This window comes from Alligator mississippiensis, chromosome 9 (assembly GCF_030867095.1).
Source record: "Alligator mississippiensis isolate rAllMis1 chromosome 9, rAllMis1, whole genome shotgun sequence".
In the NCBI taxonomy this organism is placed as follows: domain Eukaryota; kingdom Metazoa; phylum Chordata; order Crocodylia; family Alligatoridae; genus Alligator; species Alligator mississippiensis.
The window spans coordinates 15,309,415-15,317,109 of NC_081832.1; positions in this window are offsets into that span (position 1 = coordinate 15,309,415).

A 7,695-nucleotide genomic window follows, 5' to 3' on the forward strand; every position below is an offset into this window, starting at 1 on the left:
TAGGTTATAGGAAAAAATCTCTCACTTGGAGGATAGTAAAACACTGGAACAGGTTATCCAGAGAGGTTGTGGATTCTCTGTCCTAGAGGGTTTTTAAGACCTGGCTAGACAAAGACTCGTCTGGGATGTTCTAGTTGGGGATGGTCCTACCTTGAGCAGAGGGTTGGACTAGATGACCTCCTGAGGTCCCTTCCAACCCTAATTTTCTATGATTCTATGGTATACTGAATATTTAATATAACTATCAAACCAACCATGGAAGGAAGAATAAGTGAATTCTTATCTCTGGTGCATATCTTGTTAATTATATAGGCAGAGGGATTATCAACTCAACTATTTATGTTTTGTATATTATAATACAATAACTTTGTGTCTGTTGTTTTGAAGCACTTCTGGTCTCTAGAATCTGTGGGAATCTGTTATGTCAAAGGATCGTAAGAATGATTATTCAAGTGTAAGGTAATCTGCTAACATATGATGTGTATATATAATATGCATATGTCTACACTGTGGGCCTGACACAAAGATTATTGAACCCTGGGGGAAAAAAATTAGTTTTAGGTTCAGGCCTGTAAAATAGTTTTCATTACCTTTAGAAAGTTTGGTACAGTTTAAAATGGACGGGCAATTATTTCAGCTGGAGGACCGCTCCAGCTGAATGAGTTGGAGGTGAGCAGTTGAGGGCCACAAGGGTAGCCCCACCCCTTACAGTTGGCCTGCCCCCTGGGTGCCATCTTTGGACCAGAAGTCCTGCTCCTAACCCCTGACCTTTGCCACTGGAAGGCCCTCCCTTTGCCCCCAGAAGTACTCCTTTTGGGAAGGGAGGATTGCCATCTTGGAACAAGAAAAAAATCATGCACTAAAAGTCAAACATCTACTATAACGTATTTTTATTTTAATACAAAAAGTATTTTTGCATTGATTTGTGTTTGCATGCTGTTTAGAGAGAAGATTGCAAAAATAAAGTCTTACTCTGTGTGTGGGGGTTGTGGGGTGTGGTTTGGGGTGGGTGTGTGTATGGTGGGGCAATAGAGTATGTTACGCTGCATGTGTATATGTGGGGGGTTGTGGGAACAGGATGTGGGTGTGTGGTGTTTGTGGGGTATGAGAGGCTCCCCTCCACTTCCGGTGGAGTCCCGTGACCTCCACGGCAGGGAGCAGCAAAGGCAGCTGGCTCCATCATGCGGGGCTTCCCCCAATGGCATGCAAGTGCTGGGAGCTGCATGAGTGTCAAAGGGAGCCCCAGCCAATAGAGGCAGGGCAACCTGGCTGCTCTCCTTGCCACCACAAGCAGCACTGTCAGAGCCACATGCTACCAGGTAGCAGCACCTTCATGGGGCACAAGTGGAGAGAGGACACACACACTTCAGGGAGAGAGGACTCCTGGGATGAGACAGCATCCACCTCATGTGGAGAGGTAAGTCCCTGTTCTCAGCCAGGACAGCTGATCTACTGGACAGGGCTTTAAACTGACTTTGCTGGGGGACGGGGAAACTCCAAGTGGAGCATGCCTGGTGACTGGCAAACAGGAAAGCTCCCACATGGAGCACACTAAGAGAACTGTTTTTGAAAATGTTAACAAAACAGTTCTCCCACAGCGTCTCAGGAAAGCAGGAGTGTAAGTTGGGGGCCTCAGGTGACTGTAAACCAATGCCAGGAGCATGGGGAACAAGCAGGAGGAGCTAGCCCTCCTGCTCTCTAGTGGGCAATATGGCCTGGTAGGGTTCACAGAGACCTGGTGGGACTCCTCGCAAGGTTGGAGCATAGCCATAGAGGGCTACACCCTGCACAGAAGGGACCAAGCAGGGAGAAAAGGCAGGGGGGTAGCTCTCTATGTGAGGGAGCAGTACACCACTCTGGAGGCTGACATTGGCTCCAAAGAGAAGCAGCTTGAAACCCTCTGGGTCAAGCTTCGGGGAGGTCAGGGGGAGGATGAGAGAGACCTAACTCTGGGCGTTTATTACAAACCAAGTGGTGGAGCTTGATCTGGAGTTCTCTCAACAACTGACAGAGGTCGCACATGCAAGGGACTTGGTTGTCATGGGTGACTTCAATTACCTGGACATAGATTGGGAGGAACACTCGACTAGGTCAGATCAGTCATGTAGCTTCTTAACTGTAATCAAGGAGCTCTTTCTGACCCAGGAAATGCAAGGGCCAACCAGAGATACTGCTGTCCTAGACTTGGTCTTGGCCGAAGGAGATGATCTGGTGTGTGGCTTGAACGTTGAGGCTAGCCTGGGCAACAGTAACCATCAGCTCATCAGGTTCGCTGTCCACCACAAGGCTAACAAATCAGCTAGCAGGATTGAAGTCCTGGACTTCAAAAATGCTGACTTCAACAGGCTCAAGGCATAAGTAGGGGAGGCAATGCAGGACCAGGGACGGAAGGCAAATGGGGTACATGAAGAGTGATTGTTTCTCAAGGACACAATCCTTGAAGCACAAAAGAAAACTGTTCCCATGAAGAGGAAAGGTAGCAGAAGGGCTGGCAAGCCGTCCTGGCTCAATAGGGACATCGCAGTCCTCTTGAAAAAGAAAAGAGAGGCATACACACAGTGGAAGCTAGGGACAGTCCTCAAAGAGGACTATACAACAGTAGTCCACACTTGTAGGGAAATGATTAGGAAAGCCAAAGTGGCGACCGAGTTTAAGTTAGCCAGGGGAGTCAAGGACAATAAGCGGTCCTTCTTTAGGTATGTAGGGAGCAGAAGGAAAACAAATGGAAACGTGGGGCCCCTGCTTAACACCTTGGGACAGCTGATGACGGACACTCAGGAAAAAACTGAACTCCTGAATGCCCACTTTGCTTCAGTATTTCACTGGACCAAGGGGAAAGACAAGCAAGATAAGGATCACAGGGGGCATGGTGGGAATGATAGCCTTCCTACTGTGGATGCTGAGTTGGTACAAAGCCAACTAGAAAAGCTAGACATTTATAAGTCAGCAGGACTAGATGGACTTTACCCGAGAGTGCTGATGGAGCTGGCTAAGGTCATTGCGGAACCTCTGGCAAAACTCTTTCAGAAATCGTGGCACATGGGAGATCCCTGAGGATTGGAAGATGGCCAACATTGTGCCCATCTTCAAGAAAGGGAAGAGGGAGGGCCCAGGCAACTATAGGCCAATCAGCCTAACCTCCATCCCAGGGAAAATCCTGGAAAAACTCATTAAAGAATGTATGTGCAATATGCTCATTGAGGGTAAGATTCTGAACAACGGCCAGCACAACTTCGTGGTGGGTAGGTCTTGTCTTACCAATCACATCTCCTATGAACAGGTTTCTCAATGTCCTTGTGGAAAAATTGGAAGATTGTGGGCTTAATTGCTCAACAGTTTAGTGGGTGGAGAACTGGCTGCATGGTAGGACCCAGAGAGTTCTCATGAACAGATCTGTGTCATCCTGGCAAGAAGGGGCCAGCGGTGTCCCTCAGGGGTCTGTGCTTGGACTGGTGCTTTTCAACATCTTTATTAATTATTTGGATGTAGGGATGAAAAGCTCACTGGCCAAGTTTGCAGATGGCACTAAGTTATGGGGGAGCGTGGTCATGCCAAAAGATAGGTTGCGGATACAGGCGGACCTGAGCAGGCTGGAGAGTTGAGCAGACTGGAACCAGATGAAGTTCAACACTTTCAATTGTAATGTGCTCCATTTGGGGGCAAACAATCCCCAACATACCTACAGGCTCGGTGGCAACAATTTGACTTGCACCACAACTGAAAGGGACTTAGGGGTAGTGATCAACCAACACATGAACGTGAGCTGGCAGCGTGATGCTGTGGTCAGCAGGACAAACAACACGTGAGGTGTGTTAAGCATTGCATCTCATGCAAAACTAAGGAAGTGATACTTCCACTGTACTACGCACTGGTGAGACCGCAGCTGGAGTACTGCATCCAGTTCTGGGTGCCACACTTCAACAAGCACATGGAAAAACTTGAGAGGGTCCAGAGAAGAGCCACTGGTATGATCAGGGACTGGCAAGTCAAGCCATACAAGGAGAGGGTGAGGGACTTGGACCTCTTCAGCCTACAGAAGAGAAGGCTGAGATGGGGACTTGGTAGTGACTTACCACTACATCGGGGGTATACATCAAGAACTCCACGAACAGCTGTTCACCATGGCTTCTCTGGGGAAGACCAGGAGCAATGGATACAAACTCCTGGAAGGCTGCTTCAGGCTCAATTCCAGGAAAAACTCCTTCACAGGGTGTTCAGACTGTGGAATAAACTCCCTCCAGTGGTGGTGCAGTCACCTACCCTGGAAATCTTCAAAAGGAGACTAGACAGTCACCTCGCTGGTGTCACTGGACCCCAGTTGTCTTTTCCCGCCTAGTGCAGGGGAACTGGACCTGATGATCTACAAGGTCCTTTCCAGGCCCTAACAATCTGAATCTATAAGTACTCACTGTCTGCTGCTGCTGCTGTCACCAGTGCGCCATAGGGGGTGGAGTTTATGAGGGGTCCACACCCCCTTTCCACCCTCCCTCACACCCACATCCTGCCCAGCCAAGTTCTGTGTTCCCACTGCTCCTCTGGACACGGACTCTGCACTGCCACCAGCCGCAGGCCCATGCCCTGTGCTCCCACCCAGCTGCAGTTCCTCTCCCCTGCTGCTTCCCAACCTGGTGCCTGGAGTGAGCACGACACCAGGAAAGCCAAGCAGGTCCTCTGGCAGCTGCAGTGGAGGCAGCAGCAGCCCTGCCTGGAAGCTGTGTGCCCATGAGGGTGGGAGTGAGGTGTGCTGGCTGGGCAGGGCACAATTAGTGGGTGGGTACCTGTAGGCCAGATTAAATTCTCTGGTGGGCCAGATTTGGCCCACGGACCGTATTTTACCTCCCTTGGTACAAAAATTACCTTCAATATAAGAATCACAGCGGTAGATAAGTATTTTTACTAATAGTGCACCATGAAGATATTTCAGAAGAACTAAAATCCAGGAAACACAATTAGATTGCAATATAATTTTAAAGTATTTATATCCAAATTAGGAATTTTGACAGGACACAGGTAGCATGTTAAAAATAAGCTTATCTGAAAGGAGGACAATACTAAATAACTGAAGTTAGTAGGTTTGTAACTAAATGCAATAAATAGGGTTACTCAATTCTCAGATTAAGGGAAAATTGAGAAGATTTCAATTAGAGGAAAAGCACATCCTCTCAGCAAGCAATTCATCAAATCTTTATATTAGGAAATACTACAGCTTTGTGAAAATTAATAAAAACCATTAGGAATTTTATTAAAGTTCAAAATGAAACTTAAAAGTAATTAAAACAAATTGACAAGATAATTTCAGTCACTAAGTGTACAATTATATTTGCATGTTAAATTAGGAAAACAAAACTAGCAATCTGTGAAGAAAAAAATCCCAGATCGTTGTAGAATGGCCTATAGTACTGTTCTTCCATCAGTAAAAGCAGCGACTCTGCCCCACTGTTACTTGGACACTACTATTTTTTTCACACAGTGTCTCCGTTTGTAAAACTTAAAAATGTATGGCCCACCTTTCCATTTCATTGGTCAAAGTATTTGCAGGGGACAGGAGTGCGAGACTTGGGGAGATTTGTCGGGGGGGGGCGAGGGAGGGGTGGTGCTGGTGGAAAGATGGGGTAGCCACCCAAGCACCTGGTTCCCCCTTGTGCCCTGCCCCACTTGCTGGCTCCTTCCTGGTCCCAGCTCACTTCCAGTCTCTCACCTGCCACAACTTTGATGTGTTTGTTGTTGGGGGAGAGGTCCCTGGGGCTGGGAGTGACCTCACTGGTAGCCTTGTCTGCCTGGAGCCTTTGCTCTCCCCTCACTATGCTCTTGTAGGTTTCTGAGGCCTTGTCAGGGCTTAGGTTGTCACAGCCTTGGCCCTTTTGTCTCTAGCCACACTCTCTGCCTTGGTCCACTGATTAAGATCTCAGCTTCCCAGTATCAGCCCTGTCTTGATGATAGCCTCTCCAGGTAGTCCAGCCTCACTATGCTAGTCTCTGCCCCTCTGGCTTGGGGCTAACTTCTGGCACCTATTGCAGGGGAGTGCACCCAGGCATCCCTGCTCTTGACCTCCTCTACCCCTGCAACCACAATCTGATCCTCTGGTTTCAAGTTACAAAACGGAACAAAAAACACAAGCCAGCTGCTTCATAAAACAAATAGCCTTCCTCCCTTAGGGTAAATGTTGCCTGCAGGCCCTACCTCTGCAGGAGTCATCTCACCTCCAGCTCCCCTGGGCAACTTGGATGCTTGCATGCTCATATCCAGCAGCTTATATCCCCCTGCCCAGCTTTCTGGTCACAACTAGGTTTTCTGCCTCCCCTCCCCAGGACCACTTCATTAGCCACCTGGCTTTTTCAGTCCCTGGCTCAGTCCACCTGGGCCTCTGCTCTTCCTGGTCCTGGGTTTCCCACCTATTCAGGCTTTCCTAGTAACAGGGGCAGGGGTTCCCTGTTACAAAGGTGAATTAGAGCTACATAGTAGTTGTTAATTATGTACTGCTTTGCCAAGCAGAACCTTTTCTGTTTTAACCAGGATCAAACACATTAAACATCTGTTCAATGTGTTGTAAAAAGTTTGGAGTACAATGTCATACAAACATAAATAGCATCAGAGCTGTTCTTTTGCTCGATGTTAGACTGATGTTTCAAATAACTACATAACTAGCCATTTATGGAAGAGCGACCTAAGGTTCCAGTCCTGCAAATCCTTAAACATGAATGTAATTTTATTTATATCCCATCATATATGAGGAAAAACTGATACATGTACTTAGGTGTGGTAATCTTTGGTGTCTATAACTTGCCAGATCAGAGGCTTGAGTCTGGGGGAACCATGAGTTACAGAAAATGTAACAGAAAATGCTTGTTACATTTGATCTTAGCCCAAAAAGCCAAGTTGGAAGAAATCCACAGGCTACCGAGTTCCATTACTGTAATAATGTTTTAAACATTGCTCCCACAACAAATGCCATGAGAGTCTGGAATAGAGCTCTCTCCCTGTATAGAGCTCTCTGCAGGGTCACAGTCTTGGTTAACATACTAGATGAGTGGTGCCAAAGTCATCCAGCCCCATGGGTTGCAGCAGTTAACACTGCCACCATTCATCCACTACAAAATTTCCAGATCTGTGGGGAGCTGCATTCAGCCTGCAGTCCTGCCATATATACTCAAGTCTGAGACAAGGTTTTTTCCCCATTCCACATGCCAGCCTACCTCACTACCTGCCCCCCTGCCACTGCCTTCCTAGTTTCAGCATTGGATGGGATAATTTTAAGATGACCCCCCCAATAATTAGACTCTATATGTGGGAAGTTATAACAATTCTATACATTTTCCATGTATAAAATCTAATTACTGTGGGGTCATTTTAAATTCAGAGTTGACTAGCATTTAGGTAAATGTGGCATTTTGATATCCCCTGTTCTAAACAGGCAGACAAGTAAAATGTAATTAGTAAGTCCTAGAGAAAAACTATTAAACTGGAGTTAATATTACAGAGACATAATTACTCCCAAACAAACATTACAAATCCAGGAAATTTAGAGTTAATGCTAAACTGAAATCTAGGCATTTCAAGATATGGAAATGCAAAGTTAAGTTACATAAAACAAGCATAACTTCACCCTATAGTGACATTTAAAACCAGGGGTCGGCAGCCTATGGCCTGCAGACCATTTAATGCAGTTTACGAATGTGAAGCTCCGGCAGTCAGATG